At 40.9% G+C, this 22,985-nt stretch overlaps 1 protein-coding gene and 1 pseudogene across 1 annotated transcript in view; both read left to right on the plus strand.

Moving 5' to 3' along the window:
• Window positions 1–22,985, plus strand: part of LOC125722488 (uncharacterized) — a 172,867-nt gene that overhangs the window by 136,447 nt on the left and 13,435 nt on the right. The window lies entirely within an intron of this gene.
• LOC125722480 (cytohesin-2-like) overlaps window positions 7,907–22,985 on the plus strand; it is a 256,228-nt pseudogene continuing 241,149 nt past the window's right edge.

Consider the following 22,985-nt stretch of genomic DNA (forward strand, 5'->3'; position numbering starts at 1 on the left):
TTTCCCTGTTGAAAAAAACACTGGTAGAGATGGCACAACGAGGCACTGAAGGTTTGAGCCTTGTTACGTGCCGTAAGGTTTGGGGGGGGGATTGTCCTGATCGTTGTCCGGCTGCCTTCGTCTCCGCCTCCCGGACCTGGCCACGCCCCGAGCTATACGCTACTTCCGCATTTATGATTTAAAAGGCCGTGGCGGGAGAGTAGCGGCAGCTCTGCTCACAGTTGGTTTTTGCGTTATTGGGTTGCTTGTGTACTTTTGATTGATCGTGTATGACAGTTTTGGTTTTCTGGTTTTCGTCTCTTGCCTTATCCCTCTGTACCTTTGCCTTTGGTTTTGACTGCTTTCTGGTTTGTGATCTATTGCCTTCCTCCTGACTCCTCTCTTGCTTCGCCCCTCGGATACTGTGTTTCGGCTTTGGTGTTCTGTATGTTGGTTTCTGTTAAGTGCGTAGGGAGTGACGGCTGTTTTGTTTTGCGTACGTGTTGCTTATTCTGTGTTTTGGTTAGGGAGTTAGGATTAGTCTGTGTCATTTTTCTTTTCGTTTAGAGTTAGCTTAGTTTGGGACGTGTTCGTTAGTGGTGTTTTGTTTATTGTTTTGGCGGTGTCACTCCCGAAGTCTGTTGCCCTATTGTGTGTGAAAGTCTTTGTGAATAAACATAAAAAAATACAAAAATAGATCCCTTTGTGTCCCGTGTTCCCTTTTCCCATACCCTGGTTGTCTCGTTTTCCCCTCTCCTTTCCCTTTACCTTTCTGGCGGTCCTCAACCCTAGACTGAGGATCGTAACAGCCTTTTTAACCATTGTATTGAAAACTGGTTCACTACTCGAAGACAGTGCACATGGGTGACATATCGTGGTGAAAGTACCACTCCTGACTATATATATACATTTATGAATGCATTTGACTGTGTGTGTGTGTGTGTGTGTGTGTGTGTGCGTGCAAACTGACAGACTGAGAAAATGAATTCAGAAGTTTTGTCTTGCTAAAAGTAAATTCTTTTTTAGAGAAAATTAGTTACAAATGAAAACAAAAGAAACTGATGGATTTTTCTCTCTTTTCTATTAAGAGAAGCAATAATAAAAGAAGACTTAGTTAGTTATTGAATTTATATAAAGAATAACAATCTGCCATTCTTTGCGGTCCCTTTTGCCAAGTTTAATGCCCTTTCTTGTCAATGACCATCATGAGCCTGGTATCAGTTCACACAGACACACACACACACACAAGCAACTAGGACAACCTCCTAGACGCCGCTCTGAGAAGTGTAATGTTTGTGATCGTGGTTAATCTTATGCTACATTAAGGCCCCATAGTTAATGATGGGGATTAAATCAGGCGATGAAGACAGCCAGGTTACAATTTCATCACCTTCCAAGCTGGTTTTAAGGTGATGTCATGGTCTGTGCCTATTCTTGAAGTTTCAACTTGTGAGCCTTGTGCATTGTATTAAGCTGATGTCTTTGTCAAAGTACGCATGAAAGAAAATAAGAGTATTTTACTGGGGAACGAGGATCATGACTACAGACTGTTGTGTGTCTGGCTGTAGTACCAACAGCAAGAAAATCCCAGATAGAACACTTTAAACCCAAATCTAAGTTTGTTCTTAGGTCCTACAGGCTTGTTGGCTCTGCATGTAATATGCATGTTCTGCTGCTTGTTTCCTTGTGCCTGTGTGTGTCTGTGTCTGTCAGTGAGTCCTATGATGCACTGACCTTCTTGGCAGAATATTCCCCTTCCTTACAGTATGTCCTATTGTGACTCCCCTATGATCCTGTACTGAATAGATTATAAAATGCATGGACATAATCAAATGCTACATCTTCCTTAACTATTCATTTAACATTTTTTAAATGATTTATTTTTCCACTTTTACGTTTAGTGGTCACTCCATAAGAGCTGTCCTTTAACGTGCTGCGCAGTGTCCCTGGATGCTTTGCAGTCCACTGCAAGGCTTGGACTTGAGGAGTCGATTCATTATGAAATGACTCCCAGTCTGAGCTGTGAGCTAATGCACAATAACCAGAAGCCAGGTAGTGACTCTTGGTTGTTGTAGTTGTTCTCTTCTGACCTGGGAGGTGTTCCACTAAGCAGGATTTCTCAGTTAGCGGAGTTAACTTAAGCTAGAAGTCATGATTGTTCAATAGGAATGCTCCTTATCTCTTATTGGACAATTATGAGTGAGCCAGTGTCTTGTTTAATAAGAGAAAATCTGTATCCATCTTCTGAATTATTCAGAATTATTCTACTTCAAAACAAACAGTTATCCTCAGAGGCAGCATAACATCCTGGCAACTGCTCAATGCAGCATTGAAAAGCACTACAGAGAGTAATGAACTCACAGATGTAATGAGCACAGAGCATCACCAGCACGCTGCTCTCAGCAGTTGAGGACATTAATCTTTCCCCACAGAATACTCTGCTTGTGTAGTGTTTGTACTTGGCCTGATACTGAAGGGGCATAAGTGATAATTAAGTGACATGATAATAAAGTGCATTGCTGGGTGTCTCTTTGCCAATCTCACATGAAACAGTACTGTGATGCAAGACAGGGAGCTCGCACTCCCTCATTCAGAGAAGGGCACAGAGTGCGGCTGTGGAAACCAGCGCATGTGCAAAAAGGGCATCAGAAATTCTCTGCACCCATCGAGACCCATCCTGGCTGACGGGAAAGCATGGCATGCTGCCCATTTGGCCTCAGTACCCAGTGGACTTCCCAAATTTCCAGCCCTGCCAAAGACTGGTCCTGAAAGAACAGTTGAGCTTGGAATGGCCTAAGGAACTGGAAGCTGTGCAGCCAGGGCACACAAACCATCATCGGCTCAAGGACTATGGAACTTCACAGAATTAAACAAAGAAATGAAATGCATGTTCTGACTGTGATTTTCTGGTTAGAAAGAGATACCTTAAAGGAAAAGATAGATTCAGTGTAAAATATATAACAGTTGTTCATAGATCCTCTTACTGTGGTCCTCAGTGAATGGAACATTTCTAATTGTAATTGATTTCTGTTGGAAGCAAAACAGGCAGTTCATAGTGAAAAGGTTGTGCACTTACAGGAAGGCACAAGCACAATGTTTTTTGTTGAACTTACATTATTGTTTTTTCTGGGGTGTAGTGACCTTATAGGAATAAATGTTTCAGGTAAGGCGTGTCTTTTATAGATTACAGTGCTGCTGCAGGAAGAAGAATACATAAGTAAAGGGGGGATGTTGCGTTCAGTTAGTAATTGTTCTGTTTTCCATATTACTGTATGTCACAAGAGGGTGCTGTAAGGCTGTTTTATTCGACTTCAATTCCTATTCCAAGAGTCAAGAATGGATAGTTGATCCCAGGCAGCAGTTTTCCAGATTATCAACTTCAAAAACTTAAAAATATGATAGGAAAAAAGTCTTTGTAAAATTAAGAAGTATATAATACTATGAATGACAAGGGGTCTTAATACTTTTCATTTAATTTTATTAACTCAATCTTTTGCTGGCAAGTATACCTTTTAAATTATATACATAACAGTACAACTGCATTAGTTGTGTCTTGTATGCACACTCCATACAAAGTAAAAGGATAGGGCGGCTACTTCATTAATAGTATTTCTTATTGATACTTTACATTTCCTTTCTACTGCCCAACTCCCAGAGGACCATACAGTTTTATTACAACATAGGAGTCTACCGAAATGTCGATACTAATCATATTGTAGTGGTGGGCTTTTTTATTTATTCTACATAATTGTAAGATATAAATGCGTTAATTAGTAAAGAAGTTATGGCCAAAAGATCTTTCCATCTACACCCTGACATGTTGCTTGTTTATGCCTAATTACCGCTCCAAGATGGTGGCGCTGCTGACACGTTGTGGAAAAGCGAGGTGAGGCATCTAGGCTTTCAAATTCATGAGCACCACGATGTACTTCGTTTAAATGGGAGGTTCACCCCAAAACTATAAAAAGATATTTTAGAGGGGCCTTAATGCTATCTATCCATCAAAGTTGTGCTGGGAGTTGTTCAGATTTGGAAATATCAGTCGTAGAAATGTCGGGCTTCTATCGAAGTACACTACTCGTATCACTGCGCATTAGACACGAGCGCGAGCTCCCTGGCGATATCTGCTGCGCAGTGATATTATTGGTGTGTGGAGTTGGGTAGAAGGAAATAGTTCGTATATTAAACTGCTCGCGACGAAGTCTGTGGATTTTCTTAACCTGTTCCTGATTTCTGGTAAGAGATATAGCTGTTGATTTTTTCAAATGCGTTGTTCTGGCGCTTTAAGTAGTGAAAGCAAAATTGAATCTTATTATATTGTTTATTCATTAATGAGTCGCTATATCATGTATACTGCTCAATGTTTTGATTTAATAAATATTTAAATTTAATAAATATTTCAAAAAAACTTCAACATTTAAAATGGTTCATGATTTTCAGGAGCGGTGCAGTGGTTAGCACTGTTGCCTTACACTTGCCTGTCCCCCCATCCTGGGTTGATTGATAGATGATTTTCAGGTCACACCGCCCCCTCAGAGCCCACCAGTCAGTGACTGTCTCAGAGTGTGATGTAATACACAAAGTCCGCACCACCCACTTTTCAATGAGCAGTAAAAACACACCAGCTTGTCTCAGCGGACAGCGGCTCTTATCAGATAAGGGGAAAAGGATGAGATATCAAAAGTAAAAATAAAAATATCACGTTTGGTTAATATCAAATGAAAACAGCCCTGTAATAATATATTGGATTCTAGGATATCATCTATTAAAAGGGTGAATCTATTCTAGCAGACCATAAAAATCCAATTATGAACAGTGAAAATGGGCATAATAGGTCCCTATAAACGACAGGTTTCTGTCCATGGTGCTGAAAACCAGGATTGGCAGATTTCAAATTACAGCGATTCCCCCACTAAATCACAGATTTTTCTCCGACGCCTCACGATTCTCTGCGTTTCCCGTACATTGTTTGTGGTCCGATTGTTTTCGTTTTGTTCTAAGCCCTACGATGGAAGACGTTGACCATTCAGGAGAAGGTAAAACTTCTGGATGTGCTTCGGGAAGGAAAGCGTTATGCGGACGGCGTTCGCCATTATGGCTTGAATGAATCAACAGTATGCTACATGAAGAAGTATGAAAAGAATATGTAAGAGCCATATATGTTTTTATTTTTATATATTCCATTACATATATAGACAGAAAGTTGTGTGTGTGTATATATATATATTACATATTATTATTTCATTTTTATTATTATTATTATGTCACTCATATCCTTAGCCCGACATACAGATATATGTGTTGTTTTAATGAGTTTACATATGTTTAAAGCATGTGGGAGGGGTATTTTAAGGCTTAAACTTCAAAAAAACTTCTGTATTGTGGATTTTCACCTATCGCTGATGGGTCTGGAACGCATCTTCCGCGATAGGCGGAGGATCAAATTTACCTTTTTAACCTGATTTAACTTCAACCCTCTTATTTTGTTAACAGAGTGTGCGGGGGGAATACAAAGGGTTACAGTGGGTAATAGGTGATTTATATTGACCTTAATTATCACCCAAGTGACTCTGGACAATCAGCTCAATAATGCTTCCCAAAAGCTTCTCTCTTTTTCACTAGTTACACTTCATTACACCGAAATCAAGGAAGAATCAAATGTACAAGCCCATTATACAAAATATAAGATGCAAACACATAAAAATATTTTGTAAAAACATTAAAAACAGATTAATATATATTGTGCAATTTGAAACTTTACATTTTGACCTCACTTAGAAAAAGCAGGTGATGACCAGCCCAACCAGCAGTTCCGTCTGGTTGTACAGAATACCTACTCAATTAAATTTTGAGGTCATGACTAAACTAAATTTCAGCTCTGCCTTTAACATCACCAGTTAGATGAAACTGATCATTGCAGAGGGAAATACAGTGAAGCCATGAAACATACTAGATGTAAATATATTAATTTTCACATACACTTGAGCTCAGTGAATTCAAGCGCGTCATACACTGTAAAAAAAAAGAATCCACCAAAAAACGGTTTTAAGTTAATGGACTCTTCCTTCAATTTACAAATATTGTATATTCAGTTTTCCACAGTTTCTTAAATGATAGTTTATTTTCATTTTTAATTCTTCATTCTGCCAATGTAGATTTGTTTGTTTAATAAACGGTGTTGTTCATAAAAGTACAAGTAATTTGAGAATATAGTGATTCACTACATTGATTATTTTTCATAACTCAATGGCCCATAAACATACAGTTATCCATCTGAAGCTGGATTTAAACCAGCAAACTTTGGATTACAAGCCCAAATACTTGAGCTACTGAGCCACACACTTACACTGACTCAGCTTAAGTTGCAGAGACACAGTGGACTTTCTGTTGGATGTCAGACAGAACGGCAAAGGACCCCTCACTAACAGGAACCTAAAACACACAAACACTTGGGAACACTTCAAATGCGTGATCTGACTCTGCAAGGGGAGAACATGTTCATGTGGAGTCTTGGCTTTTCACAACGTTTCATTCCTGCTTATAGCTAAGGTTTTTTTTAGCCGTTGTCACTCTAAAGTTGCCCATTAATGGTTTGGAATTGGGAATGTAAAGCTGTTTTGTTAGCATGTCTGCCTTACAATTCCTTTACTGTAAGTCGAGGCCTGCTGGAGCTCAATTCTGCTTCATGGCACTTGTATTTACTCTTTATTTTGCATTACATTATGTGTGAGACTAACCCCTTTCTCTACCTCTCCATTCCTCCTGTCGAGCTCCATACAGAACTAGTGGAGAAAAGGGGTGCTTGGAGGGGGGACGATATCTCTGGATGCCCACTTAAGAAATATCTGCGTTACCTTCCAATACACCTTCCAAACTTAAGTGGATTGAACATGGGTGCTGTTGAATTAATAAAAAAATGCACTGTATTAAAAATTATTTTGTTTATATAACATAAAATTGAACTATAAACATGAAATTTAAATCTGTCGTGCAAAAATAGTCATGCAAAGTCATTGATTTATTTTTAATACAATTGCACTGTGATACATTTAACATCATATTTTCAGTTCTGCCTAACAGAACTAACACTTTTACAGGCTTTTGTTGAAATTACCTTAAAAATTCATCTGGAATGTATCGATTTATGCTGTAATTAATGATGCAAATTAACACAGATGGGGCCATTTTGACCCAAAACAGCTAGTTGGAGGGTAGCAATCCTCCAGATTGTAAAGGTCAAGATACTGGAGCAAAAAAGAAAAACAGTGAAAGCTGTCAGAAACAGGCAGGAAACTCTGCATGGATGTTTTTTGAAGAGGTAGATGGTCCAGTTGGCTGTATTAGTCAGAGTGCTAAGAAACATAGTGCCAACAAGCCCATGGCCCCTTTTCATGTAAAACTTCGTACATGAGGCTGTTTGTGCTGTTTAGTGCCTTTGTTAGCCTCGGCTCCTGTAAATCATATAAGCACACCCACCACACCCCCAGGAGCATTCCGTGTGCCCCCACTGGCCAACCTGCCTGTCCCCCCCAACCCACAGACCGTCTGTAGTTCTGAAATTTATCCACATGGCTGTTGACCAAGTCTAAGGTAAAATTCCATAAATGAAATTTTCAGTAAAATACAATTTTTTCCCGTAATCTGGGAGACAGTGCAGAATTATTGAAGTCGGTCCTAACTCTGTCTTGAATATGTACCCAGCAGGCACCTAGGACTCGTATCTCCCTCTGAGAATCTCTTCTAATGCGCTCAGCAGCAGAAATTCTCTATCCTAGATGAGCCTGCAAAGTTCTGTAGAAATTAAATATACTTTAGTCAAATGAGAGACTAACCTGCTGTCAGGCAGGGGAAGCTTCAATACGGCCTTCATTCATGACAGCTCCACTTGGCTTTTTGACGAGTCCCCATTTAGATGCAGCACGTCAAAGACTGAAGAGCAGGATGAAGGCTGTAAGTGCAGTTTGCTGTGGATTATGACTGTGTTTAAATCTAATAATGGATGAGACAATTTACTTAAAGCAAGATATAGTTCATATTGCTCTTCAGGCTTCGTGATAAAATATTAAAATTATGGAGTACAAAGTTGTACATGCAAAGAAAACAATGCAGAGCGGCAGGGCGCCTGGTCCAGAGGGTCTTCACATAGAATTCTACAAAGGCTATTTTTTCCTGTTAGATTTACAGCTTTGGTTGTCTTGCCCTTTAAAGAAATTCTCTCAAGAAAGAAGTTGCCTCTTACCATGTCACAAGCAATTAGTTTTACCCAAAAAGGAGGAGGACCCCTCTCTGCTCCCCGTGTTAGTAGGTTCTCCCCGACTCCTCCTGCTTATTCCTTCCTCCCTCCCTCCTATTTGTGCTCTCCTCCTCCTCTTGGGTTCTATTCATGTCTTTTGGTTCAGCAATAAAACCCACAAGGCTGCCCTTGGATTGTCCCTCTTCCCATCGTGACATATTATGTATTACATGATTATGAAGTGATTTGATTATTATACAATAGTCAATTAACCACTTTGTTTCTTCAACTTGTCTTTCTTCTGAATCATCAGATATATGTCGTAGCTGGTAATTTGTTACACTCTGCTGTCAGTGCCAGTGTAGCCTAGGTACAACCAGTCGTATGTTTCGTTCATGCTGATGTTTGAACAATTTTTGGGAACAGATTTTCATAATGTTTTCTAATATATGTGGTGTGATAATTGAGCATGACCCCACTGTTGCTGTGCTTGGTGCTCCTGTCATGATCTGTAATCTCTTATTTTTTCATGTCTCCTCCCACTCATGCCAGCAGGGGTCGCTGCTGGCCCTTTGTAACCCTCCTAATTCTCCTGTATCCCATTATAGTTCTCCATCCTAACCCTGTACACCTGTTTTGTCGCTGATTAGTGTGCTGTGTATAAATATGTCTGCCCTCACTGCGTTCCCCAGCTCAGTCATTGCTGTTCCATGTGTAGTCTGTGTTTCCTTAAAGTCCACGTCTGTCTCAAAGTGGCTGCATTTGAGTCGAGTCTCACCCGATGCTCACATCTCCCCGCAGAAAAACAATACACCGCCTCACAGGCCAGAGCCACAGCCTTCTCCTCTCACACAGTGGAAGTCCTCCAGACCCCCTGCCTTCAGACAATAGGTTAAGGATGTGTTTTCTATGTTACCTTTTGAAAATCTGAGATACAGCAGAGGCAAATGTAGGAAGAGCTTTCATGCTGTCTGGCCTCCTTTCACTGAAAATGTGGAGGGCCTGTATCTCACTTAGAAGATATTATTTAATCCCTTATATTACAAACCAAAGAATATTACACTACACCATTACTAGGCTACACAAAGTTATTTTAACAACCACTGAATGGAAAAAGGTCAGTGCTGAATATATATAGCTGTGGAGAATCAGCAGGCCTTGCTGAAGGACCCACAGATGTGCCCAGGCTGGGCTAAAGTGGGCTATTTTCTGATCACAGGCTTAGCACACTGAGCTACACACTGCCCCTAAATTTATAATTATATGTAATCTGTGTGTGTATGTGTTATCTAGATTTGCCCTGTATGTTTCTAACTAAATCTAATCCAGGCCTTGATCCTACACCTACTATAATTATAAGTACCTCACTATACCTATATCTAACACTGCTATTCATCACCAGTGTTACATGTCAGGGCTTCGCTGCAATAGATCCTTCAGTGCTGCAGGTTATTACTGTGACTTTGCACACACACACGTTGCTGCTTCCTCAGCCAGTGTCACATATACTTTATTACACACAGACCTCAGTAATCTCTGCTACACTCACACCTGCTCACTTTACATCCATGGTTAAATTCTCCTAATGGAATCTATCTTAATGTCTTTATTATATTTTATTTTAATTGTTACCATATTATTCATTGTATTGTTCTTTCGATTTTATTTCTATTTTATTATTGCTAATACACCGGATCTGAGTGCCTCATTTTGTTCCCTTCATGTAGAACACGTTTTGTAATGACAATAAAACATCCTTATCCTCATCTAAATCACACTGTCTAACTACTAACCTGTTTAAATAATATAATTGGATTTCAAAGGTTAATAGTCACTCAATTACCCCCTCAGCCCAACAGTACCACAAACACCCAACATGCACGGAAATTTTCTCCTAAGTTGTTTTCCCTGCCTGGAACAATACCACAGCAGTCACATGGACTAATGTTTCAAAACATTTCGGAAACCTTGCATTGAAACTTGAGGTCTTTAGAAGGGATCAGTCCTGGGTGGCAAAGTTGCCATCACAAAGGTTTTTGATTAAGGGATTCATGATGCCAGGTAGCCATCTTTCACAAGCTGGTGGGCTGTGCCACTGATGCGTTTGCTTGGGTTTTATATGTCTGTCCTGGTTTGTGTTCTTGCCACTTCAGGTTCCCTGGTTTTGCTCTACATTCCTCGGTCCTCTGCTGTGGAGTCTACCTTCTGCTTCACCTCATTCTGGTCGCCCATACAGTCAGCGGCCCATGTCCCCCTGGTTCCCTGTTTCCTGAGGTTAGTCTGCTAGTCTCCGGGGCCAGGGGGCAGAAATCTGCCATGTTGGATGGGCGGCCCAGGTTGGGGTGCTCCATCATAGACTGATACATGAAGGATTATAAATGGTTTTTAACCAGTATGTACCGAGTGTGCGTCGTGACGAAAAGAATGTCATGGGAACATTTAGGACTGACTGCAGTATTAGTTCAAAGCATGATTGTGTTTTTCTTAATTTTTATTGATTTATTTTTGAATTATTAATTTTTTAAAGTAACTTGATTCAGTTAAAAGGGGTTTTTCCATTTGCTTTAGCAGAAGTTCGTGTAAGTATGATGTTCACCTTCCCTTTTCATAGTCTAGTCTTTGCCAAGTTTAATGCTTATTTCCCCTGGTTAAGTTAATCTGACTTGTGTGTTTAGGAGGGTCATACAGGCTTTTTGTTTGTAATGGAAGCACAGGGTCTGTACTTGCAGCTTATTTGCCATGCTAATGGAAGCATTTTACCTTCCTCTCTAATCTCTTTTTTTCTTGGCTCTCACTGCAGTCTCCTCTATGCCAGGGTTTCTCAACCCAGTCCTTGGACCCCACTGCAAAGATCCACAGTTTTGCTCTGTCCAAGCTCTCAGCACAGCAGTAAAAGGTGACTGTTTGGTTCATGCATGCAGGGATCTGGGACAGAGCAAAAACGTGGAGCTGTCTGGTGGGCTGAGGAATGAGTTTAGAAATGCTGCTGTATGAAGTATTAAACCATTTGACCGGTTGGATAAATATTAAAATGTTTTCTCAAAATATAAAAAGAGATAATCTTCTGTTTTGCGTCTCATTACAAGCAAACTTGTTTTTTGTTTTTATGTCACTCTAGTATTTGATATCTAATTTTCAGTCTTCTGGCAATATAATCTGGTGAATGGGGAAAGACTTCCAGCAGGGGCTCCGGTTTCCTCCCACAGTCCAAAAGTGCGCAGGGTAGGTTAATTGGCAAATCTGAGTTGTGAGTGTTTGCGCCCTGCAGAGTGTTGACTCCTGCCCAGGGTTGGTTCCTGCCTACGCCTGTTGTTCCAAGGACAGGCTCCGGTCCCCCCCGCGACCTCAGTTTGGCTTGCTGTCTCCCCGCTTGGTTTTCTTTGGTTTACGTCTTCACTAGCCCCCTTGTTGCTTTGACTTGTGTGTATGTTATGTATGTGTGATTGTATTGCTGCATAGGGAGTGACTGCTATTTTTAGTGGTGCAACGGATCACAAAACTAACGGTTCGGATCATATCACGGATTTTGAGTCACGGATCGGATCAATTTTCGGATCAGCAAAAAGGGGAGAAGTCAAATGTAATTTGCTTCTCATTTATTACAAGAACAGTATGGCAAGGAACTTTTGGTTTTATCAAAAATAACTAAAATAAATTACAAAAATAAAACCAAGAAATAACTGAAAAAGCTGAATAAATACAATTTTTAAATAAAATTCTCAATACTTGAATACTTCAATGCAACAATTGAAAAACAACCTGAGAACTGAAAACAGGCCAAACCTTATAATGACAAATTTTTTTTCAAAAAGATGAGGATGTCTACATTCTCTGGGGAGAGAGTAGACCTCTTAGCTGTCACTATGTCACCTGCTGTGGAGAATACCCTCTCACTAGGAACTGAAGTGCCAGGCACAGCAAGGTAGTGTCTTGCCATTTTTGCAATGTGAGGGTATTTACACTCATTGTGTTTCCACCACGCCAGCGGATTACCACCATCCACTGGCAAACTGCTTGCTGCCCTGTATGACGCTACCTCCTCTTTGATTGTGTTGTAAAAAGTTTTCTCTGTGTCTGACTCTTTCACAAATGTATCCCCAAAAAGCTCTTCTATGGCAGACTTCTTTTGTGGAGGAGATGCATTTGGCCCTGTGTCTTCTTCAGAGGGTGTTGGCTCTGTGGCTTGACCCTGCAGAAAAAATTACTGAGTTATTTAACTATATTTCTTGTTATATATTTCATAGGCAATCAATAACATATGCTGGTAATTTTCAAAATTAAGATCAAATATTCACATAAATAATAGTTAAAATATTTTATAACTTAATTATATTAATATTAAATAATATGAATAACTGTATTATTTTTTACCTCTTCAGTAGCCACAATCTCAGTTGTGAGATCAGTGTATGTCTTCTCGCGTAGGGCTGGTTCTATGTGAGTCAAGGACTTGAACCTTGGATCAAGTGCAGTAGATCTGTGAAGATAATCTTGTATTTCAGGGGGGTTGGTGTATCTGGAAATCAGGTCCCCTCTTATGGCAGCCTTAACATCTCTGGTAATGCTGGTGTCTTCCTCATTTGCACACATGGATTGTATAATTCTGGTTTTCAGAGGTAGGATCATGGACACAGATGGTGCATTTTCAGTACTCAATAGGGTTGTGACTGTTTTGAGAGGTTTGAGGAGCTGAAGGACCTCCTCTGCTACTTTCACATCATCATCAGACAAGGTGACAATGTCTCTGATATTTTTTTTCAGTGTCTTTTCTGTCAGTGCAGAGTATACTGCTGCCTGCTGCTCAAGATAGCGCTCCAACATGTCATATGTGGAATTCCATCTTGTAGTGACGTCGTGTATGAGCTTGTGGGCTGGTAGCTGTAGCATTTCTTGCTTTGTTTTAAGGACATGAGCTGCTGTTGTACTTCTGTGGAAAAAAGAAACCACCTTCCTAATCCTCCCAAGAAGGCGATCCATCTGGTTAACTGAGATTCCTCTTTGGCATGCTAAATTTATCACATGTGCAAAGCAAGATATCTGTGGCCCTAGTCCAGCTTCTGTCACTGCATTTACTTGGTTTCTGGCATTATCTGTGGTGACTGGGATATTGCTACATGCATTGTGTCTCTTTAACTTCCACTCAGCTACTGCTTCTATCAGGATTTGCGCTAGATTTGTGCTTGTGTGAGTCTCATAGAGGGGGCGTGTCTGTAGCACCGGACTTTGCATCTCCCATCCCGCTGTTATATAATGGGCAGTCACAGTCACGTAGCTTTCGGTAGCCCTTGATGTCCACCCGTCTGTGGTGAACGAAATAGAGGATGCATCTGATAAGTCTGCGACGATTTTGCTTTTTTCCTGTTCGTAAAGTTCAGGCATGACCTTCATGCTGAAATGTGTGCGCGAGGGTATTTCGTACTGTGGCTCAAGCACTTTTAGGAGGTTTTTAAAACCCTTGTTTTCAACAACAGAGTATGGCCTCATGTCTGCCGCGATAAACATCCCGATAGATTTGGTAATAGCTTTAGCCCGCTCTGATTCTGGTGCAAAGTGCTGCTTAAATGCAGCGGTGAGCAGCTGTTGCTGTGGTTGCTTCGGTTTGCATCCTGTCTGCACACCGGGGTGATGTCGCTTCAGATGCGTGGCCATACTCGATGTATTGCCACTTTCATACGGCTTTCTCGTGCCACAGTGTCTACACAATGTAACTGTTTTGTCCACCACCCTTCTTCCGTCATCATTATATTTTACAGGAAAGCCAAAATGCTCCCATACAAAAGATTTGAATGACGCGGGAGGCTTTTCGAGTTCCTCTGTTCCGCCGCTAGCCATCGTTGTTGACTGAGTCACATGTTCCGCTGACGTAAACACGACTTCTGTGTAATTAATTATTTATTATTTAAGCAATATCAGCAGAAAACACTGTTTTATCTGCGGTTATTTTTTTTTTATTTATCTAAAAGTTTAAAAAACGAGTTAATCCGCGGATCACGTGCGTTCCGAACCGTGGGTTGTAATCCGTACGGATCACGGATCAACCGCGATCCGTTGCACCCCTAGCTATTTTGTTTTGCAAGTGTGTGTTGGACTCTGTTTATTTGGTCAGGGAGTGAGGTGGAGTGTTTGTCTTTTGGTTTCCTTTTCTTTTGCACTTAGGTGAGATTAGCTGTGGGTCGCACTTGATAGTTGGGGATTTTTTTTATTTTGGCTGTGGTCACTCCCAAAGTCTTTTGCACCGGGTTATTTGTTCAGTGTCAGTATTATACATGAAAAAAAATGAAAATACAAAAAATATCCCTTTGTCCACTGGTGTTCCCTTCTTGCCCTCAACCCCGTTTGTCCCTTTATCCCATTCCCCTTTCCCGTGAATACTGTTACACTCCAACCCTAGACAGGATATCAAAACAGCATCTTACCTATAGTTTTAAAAGAGATGAGGGATATTAATCATTGACCTTTACCTTTGCTATTTCAGAAATCCGTATCTGCTACCTTGTGACTGGAAGTATACACTGTAAAAAAAGGCAAAATTTGTCACAGTTTTAAACGATTTTATATCAGCCAATTTGACTACAGTATAATTATTTTTTTCCTCTTATGTTAAATGACAGAAAAGTTTTATCAAAACTACATTGCATAACTGGCATCGTAGTACTGATCAGCACCGATTCAGACATCCCGATGAACAAATATGAAGTTCATTTAAACTGTGGTACCTTAAATCCGTCAAGTTACCTCGATAAGCCAGTAACCCTGATTCGTAGTATAGGCCACTGATCACAAGCACTCTGTGTAAACGTATTGTTTAACCGGCGCTGTTGCATTACCAGGGTGAGAGGTTGACTTGCTGGTTAGCTATAAAAACAGATGTTAGTGCAACTCCACGTTAATGGTGCGGTCATCATGGCTTATAAATGCTTATTATCGTTCATCATTGTTTGTGTCAGTAACGATAACATAAACAAGGGTAGGCACCAGGAGAACATCATTGGCTCTTGCATCGATTACTTTTCCCGTAACACCCTTTAGATTGTTTCCCTGAAGGGCAGCAAACCGACAATTTCGGTGTGATTGAGCTGATCACGTGTGCATGGGGAGGGAATGCGGACCACATGACCTTCCCGGTGAGCTCAGCACATCCAGCATCGCTTCGCAAATACAATCAAAATGTTTTATCTTTATTCACACTTTCTATCTTTATTCATTATCTCTACGATCTCACTGCTGGACGAATGCCTGGCATTCAGAGCATTCTTTTATTAGCCATTTGCCTTTGGATGCAGTTTATTTGCATGCCCCAAAGCTTCCAGGCATCAGTAATTGCTTCCCACGTTACTCCGGTCCTGGGGTCTTCTGTAACTGCCCTTTGGGATTACATATATTCAGCATATGCTTTTGTCCGAAGTGAGGAGAGTTTGGGGTCAGAGCACTTGGGTCTAAGGGACTTGCTCAAGGGCTTAACAATGTTACGATTACTCTGCCATGGGAGTTGAACCAACAACCAAACTGGCAGAGATGGCCAACCTGCTGAGCTCCACACCCGCTGACGATCTCCTTTTCCTGTCTGCTGCAGTCTCCATGGACCTGAGTCCAGAGAAGCACTCTGAACTTGAGGACATCCGGCTGAGGAAAGGAGCCCTTCTGCTGGAGATCCAGAGGCTGCGGGATGCGCTGAGAGAGGCCCTCATGGAAGTGGAGGGCCTTGAATCCAGCACCAAACGCAGCCAAATCTTAGAAAAGAATAGGCATGTCGCCATGGGAAGAAAGAAATTCAACATGGACCCTAAGAAGGGTATCTTGTTCATGGTACAAAACAATCTTCTCCGGCACACGTCTGAGGACATCGCCCAGCTCCTATACAAGGGAGAGGGGCTGAACAAAACAGCCATTGGGGATTACCTGGGTGAGAGAGACGACTTCAATATCCAAGTCCTCCAAACATTTCTTGGGCTTCATGAATTCGCAGGGTTCAACCTGGTGCAGGCTCTCAGGCAGTTCCTCTGGAGTTTCCGTCTGCCAGGAGAAGCACAAAAGATTGACAGGATGATGGAGGCCTTTGCGCAGAGGTACTGTCAACGTAATCCTGGAGTCTTTCAAAACATTGACACCTGCTATGTACTTTCATTTTCCATAATCATGCTAAAGACTAGCCTTCATAATCCAAATGTGTGAGACAAGCCCAGTGTGGACAGGTTCATCTCCATGAATCGAGGAATCAATGATGGAGGCAACCTGCCAGATGATCTCCTCCGAAATCTTTATAAGAGCATAAAGAATGAGCCATTCAAGATTCCTGAAGACAATGGGAACAATGCCTTCTTCAACCCTGACAGAGAGGGTTGGCTCTTCAAACTGGGAGGAGGTCGGGTGAAAACATGGAAAAGGCGGTGGTTCATCCTGATGGACAACTGCCTTTACTACTTTAAACATACTACGGATAAGAAACCCAGGGTGATCATTCCGCTGGAGAATCTGAGCATCCGTGAGGTGAAGGATCTCAGGAAGCCTAACTGCTTTGAACTGTACATCCCTAACAACAGCAGACAGCTGATGAAAGCCTGCAAAACGGAGGCGGACGGCCGCCTGGTAGAGGGCAATCATGTGGTGTACCGCATCTCGGCGCCAACCCCTGAGGAGAAGGACAAGTGGATACAGAGCATCACTGCTGCTGTGAGCACTGACTCTTTTTATGAGATGCTGGCAGTAAGAAAAAAACGGCTGAATAAATAAATAACGATAAAGACTGTGTGAATATGGTTGGATGTGCTATTGCAGAAAGTATTTATTTCAGAACAAGGAACTTTGCACAAAGTAATGTTTAACCTTAAGGTAGCATGACCGAATTCCAGGTTTTGTTTTGATGCGACTTATTGTTCACTACAGATTTTATCATCGAAATGCCCTGTCCTTTTTTTGTATAAATGTGAAATTAAATGTTATTTGCACTGTATTGCTGATCTTTATGTCAGAGTACCTTTTTTTCTGAGAATCCACACTGCTGTAAATTAGCATTAACATGATTAGGATTGGGATGGAAAAATTATTTTCCATCTTAACCCATATTCTAAGCATATTGATTTCTGTTGTAAATTTTACTTTTACAGCAGTATGATTTAAGACACTAACAGCAATTTTTCAACCAGTAATTGTTAATGTGATAGGAATTGCATTCAACAGCAAATGCGTTCAACTTAACCAAATGTATAAATCTTACATATTCTGATGATTTGACATTCCCCCGACGTCTGTGTGATGTATTTCAGCAACAACACGCAGTTAATGAGATCACTATGCGGAATTTAGCCGACTGTTATTTTACTGATTAGGATATATCACCCAAGATTGGGGTATACTATATATCAAGGGTCAGCAACCTTTTTGAAACTGAGAGCTACTTCACGGGTACTGAGCCATACAAAGGCTACCAGAACAGACTTTACCTAAACTTATCTAAACTTCATGTAGAATAAACACGTTTTAAATGCTTTTTTGGATATTGTCATTTTCAAATCTATATAAATACAAATGTGATTAAAGAAGAATAGCAACAAGATTAAATTAAATTTTAGTCGCTGCCCACTGGTGAGTTGTGGTATTTTTAGAACAGGTCCGTGGGTGACTCAGGTGGTCCTTGGGGGCATCCTGGTGCCAGTGGGCACCATGTTGGTGACCCCTGTTCTAAATGGTATGTAGGGTATGCAAACTACACCAACGCTTCTGATGTAGCTACATTTAGGCTTATAGTGGAATAATATAGTGGAAGATTCCTTGCGTGAGTGTCTGAGAGCGTGAAAGTCATGCCAGATGCATGGTAGTCGGCAGCCCTGCTTTCCGTGTGCATCTGGAGGATCAGGCTGCAGAACACTGGAAAGGGGTCCACAGCTCAAGGGGACCACCAGAGGACAGATGGAGTGGAACCGGGAACCAAGGGATTTGCCAGTGACTGGCACTCACTGTTGTTTTCGACTACAATAAAAACAGTTGTACTGGCTAAATAATGAGCATACAAAAGGAAAAAAAGACATGGATAGGAATAAAAAGGTAATTAAAAATAGAAAAACAACTGAAGAGTCATTCACACTGAACACGCGTCTCTGCTCTCAGGACGATGATCCTGCCAACTGCGCCAGACTGCGACAGACCGAACTACAAAACTGTAGACTCAGTGGACAGCTGACTACGCCACCCTAGGAATTTCATCCAGCTTTCCATTGAGACTACAGTTTTGCAGTCTGTTCTGCCAAACAATGTATTAAAAAGTGCAGTGTTATACATGACACTGTAATTAGTTCAATTCAAGAGATGTACTATCAAGTTATAATAGTGTGATTATCATAATCACACAAATATATGAATTCCTCTGATACTGAATTAAACAACCCTTTATGCTGTCCCTTATGTGAATTAGTAAACATTTCCACACCTCTTTCACCATAGACAACCATTCTGTCCATAGTCATATGCAATTCCAATTCCCCCTTTTATTTATTTTATGGCAGACAGCAGTGTATTATTATATTATAATTATATTATATTTATTATAATTATATAATTATATTATATTATAATTATTATATATATCATTATATTAGGGTGCCCCTCGCAGAAGGTAAATTTAATCTTATTTAATTACATTTTCTATATAGCGTCAGATGACAGCAGACGTCATTTACTGTAAGGTTACCTTTACTATAGAAGATATAACAGCTCCCAAAGTTCTTCATCTGGTACAGAAAACATACGCCTGACAGATGTTGAAATTTATTCTGTCTTTATTCTTCTAGACACCGTGAAAAACTATAAAATAAACATATTATTAAATTCCTGCATTACATTTAATCTTACAAGACATTCTAAAAGATCCATGATTTTACCGCTAAACAGCGGCTCATACATCACCGCAATTCCACTTTTCAATACAAGACAACAAGTAAATACAATAAATATAAATTACCGTGTGCGCCTTCTGACCAAATGCTTAGGAGTTATTACAGATCCTGCCGTGACAAGCCGACAAACCACAAGTTGACTCCATGAATCTCCCAGCATGCATTTACTCCTACCCTATTCCGTCACATGACCATGTATTCAAGGGTTAACACGGATCAATTAAATAGTCAGCAGAGGGCACTGGCATACATTTCACAGTATACATCCATCCATCCATCCATTTTCCAAACCGCTTATCCTATTGGGTCGCGGGGGGTCCGGAGCCTATCCCGGAAACAACGGGCACGAGGCAGGGAACAACCCAGGATGGGGGGCCAGCCCATCGCAGGGCACACTCACACACCATGCACTCACACAGGCACACCTACGGGCAATTTAGCAACTCCAATTAGCCTCAGCATGTTTTTGGACTGTGGGGGGAAACCGGAGTACCCGGAGGAAACCCCACGACGACATGGGGAGAACATGCAAACTCCACACACATGTGACCCAGGCGGAGACTCAAACCCGGGTCCCAGAGGTGTGAGGCAACAGTGCTAACCACTGCACCACCATGCCGCCCTCACAGTATCCATTCTATATTAAATCAAACCAGCAAAAGGTGATTATAAAATAACCGTCTTAGCGACAGTTACAGAGTGGCGTAGTCACCCTTTCGCTCTATAGCGCCCCCTACCCCTACTACGATTATAATTATAATAATTGCCTCATGTGCAGTTACGCTGGTTAAATTACCTGGAAATGTTATTAACTGCACATTCTCCTAGAAACTAACAACAGTGCTCACTCAGGTATATTTATAATGGTCAGAAAGCTGATGTAAAGTCTGATATAGTGCTGAATGTGTTATTTTGTAAACAGTAATAGGTTTAATTAATTTTATATTCCATTACTGTAGAAAGCTATACTTGCTTACTTAAGGTATTTTGCGTTATTAATGTGTGATTTAAATGCAAATAGTTTTATTACAGTCAGCATTTATTCACAGTGAGTAGCTTGTCATCATGAAGAGGAAGTGTGACAATCGTGAGTTTTTGGGCAACCACAGAAAAGCAGGAAAGTAAGTACAGACAGTGAGATAATTAGTGCCAGTCAGATGATAGACGTATACAGTATGTGAGTCAAAGGTTCTTCATATATTAATCATTCCCATTCAGGTAACAAATCCTTAGAAATCCATTCCTGAGCATCATGCCAAGAAGCACCACTTGTTTACTGATAACTGCTTTCATGTAAACTCTGCTGTGCTGAGAGTAAAGATGAAGAGGGAGAGACAGCAAGAGGCTGCTGACGGCAGAGAATGCAGGCGACATGGAGGGGAGTGAGAAAAGGAGCAAATATTGATGGTTAAGAGTGAATAATGACGTCACAGCAGCCTGATCCTGATGTTAGTTTAATATGCTTCTTAGTTTGGCCTGTGGTGTGTATTTCAGATACAGCATTTAATCAGGGAGACTGAGTGTGAGTCAATGACAGAGAGAGAGAGAGAGAGCAGACAGGCAGGTGAAGATGAAGGTGTATTAGGGAGGAGGGGGGAGGAGCTTGGACCTTCACCAAATCAGCCAAATGTAAATGTCACGTCTATCAAACAGGAGACCCTGCTTTCAGGAGAAATGGTTTAAAGATCACACTGGGCTCCCTTACAGCCCCCCCTCGTCTTAAGGGGGGTTCTTTGTTTCTACTGTGCAAAATAATTTGTAACACAAATGTCTAAACTGGCATGAAAGACACATTCAGCTCTTGTGAAGACTGGCATGTGAAACTGGAAAAGGCACTGGGGAAATTCAGTGCACATAAAGACAGGCAGTGCCACAGATTAGCACTGATGACATGGATTCAGAAGATCAATCCTGTTAATATTCAACCTTCAGATGAGCTGGAAAGAGCAGCAGCAAGTGAGGAAAAATCTTCTGAAGTTAAGTACTTGGCACGGCAAGGCCTGGCTTTTCGAGGTGTTGGTAAGGAGAGTGGGAATTTCAAGCAGCTTCTAATGCAAACAGCAGAGGGCGATGCAGAGCTGACCATGTGGCTGAAAGGTCACTTTGATTTCACCAGTGCTGTTTAACTGTAACGCCTGTTCCTGGGTTGCCCTCAGTCCTTGTTATTGGTTATGATTCTCACTGTCCTGCATTGTGTCTTGTTAGCTGTGTATTTAAGTGCCTGTTCTGCTTCTGTTCTTTGATGGTTCATTATAGCTGTATGTTGTATGTATGTATATAGTTCTCTAGTTGTGTTTATTCCATCATTTAGTTCATTCCTGGTCATTTGCTGTTTATTTTGGATCCATCCTGATCCTTTTGGTTTTGATGTGTGTGTTGTAAAAAACCCTATTTTCCACCCGTGTCATGCACTGCCGCAACCAGAAGAGGGCAGAAGATATGGCACAAAAACACAGGAAGAAGCCTAACTTTAAAAAGAACAAAAAACATCAAGACTCATCCAGCATGGGGTGGTGGGTTAACGAATAACACAAACAATCAAAGAATAAGCAAACAAATGAGAGAAAAGATGCAGAGATGACTGAGAAGCAGGGGATGACTGGAGAAGAGACGACAGGACCAGAAGACAGGAGGGATACAGGGAGAGCGGAGAAGGCAGTATAACTGAATAATGGGAGAAGAGGAGAGACTGCAGAGGAAGGAGAACATAGATGACTGGAGGGGAGGGAATATAGGAGCAACAGAGAGAAGGAGGAAGGGCTGCAGAGGAGAAGACAGGATAAGAGGGGAAAATGTGAGCAGAGAAGGACAAACACCCCCACTGCCCAGCAAAGTGCACTTGTAAGTAAACCACAATTTTAGCCTTGGGCTCAATATATGGACTTGTCTCTGTGTAGCGATGCATAGAATCCTTGACACTGGTTATGACTGTACTGTATTAGTCCTAAACCTGCCATTATAGAGTAAGGAGAAAAGATTTTTTTTTAAATAAATCATTTTAAAAAAAGTAGAGCGATGTAGCCCCCGGAGAAGTCCCCCCCCCCCCCAAAGCCCTGTTTGTTCCTTTCTAGCTACCAGATGAAACTCACAATGCACCCCAACGCCACCTAACTTCTCTTCCACATGATGCACCTTATTTACCCTCTGAATCCTGTCTATTATTGAGCGTTTTTCTATCCATTTGATTATCAGCTTATTACACTGTATGTACATTAGTCAGCCACATATGCTGTACGGCTTTGTTTTCCGGACAGTCTGGGCTACTCAGATGTGTCATAATTCGATTTGTAAATGCTGACAGTCTTGATTTTATCCTTCTTATCAGGAAAAACTACTTCTGCATATAGATATTTCTCAATTTTTAGTCTCATCTAATATAAAAATTGGCAGGTAGTACAAATATAATCTTATAAATGCTGAGATTAGAGTATCTGCGATGCAGGAATGCAGGGGTTTCATTGGGGCCCTTTCTATGGCTTAGTACTGTGAAGGAGTACATGGTTAGTGCCAGGCGCAAATGAATATCTTTGATTTTGCATCCATGTGGTAACTTGTTGAAGTTGTCTGATAGTCAGTAATACATGGTTTAATTAATATGATTGTTTATTTATTACTTTATAACATCTAAAAGAAACTGAAATAGGAAAGCTTATTTTAATTTATGGTCCACTGGATAAACACAGACATTACAGACGGTTTTAGAGTCTAATGCTAAATGTTTTTTGCGATCATTTTTCTGCCTGCATATGCTGTGATTGGTGCAGTGAAATTTGAGAATGTGTTTGTGGTCAGTATCATAGCCTCAGACAACAAACCAATGCTGTAGTGTGTCACTGTGTTTACATGTGAGAGGGGTTCCAGTTACATAATGAACTCGTTCTAAT

The sequence above is a fragment of the Brienomyrus brachyistius genome, unplaced genomic scaffold (assembly GCF_023856365.1).
Source record: "Brienomyrus brachyistius isolate T26 unplaced genomic scaffold, BBRACH_0.4 scaffold39, whole genome shotgun sequence".
Classification (NCBI taxonomy): Eukaryota; Metazoa; Chordata; class Actinopteri; order Osteoglossiformes; family Mormyridae; genus Brienomyrus; species Brienomyrus brachyistius.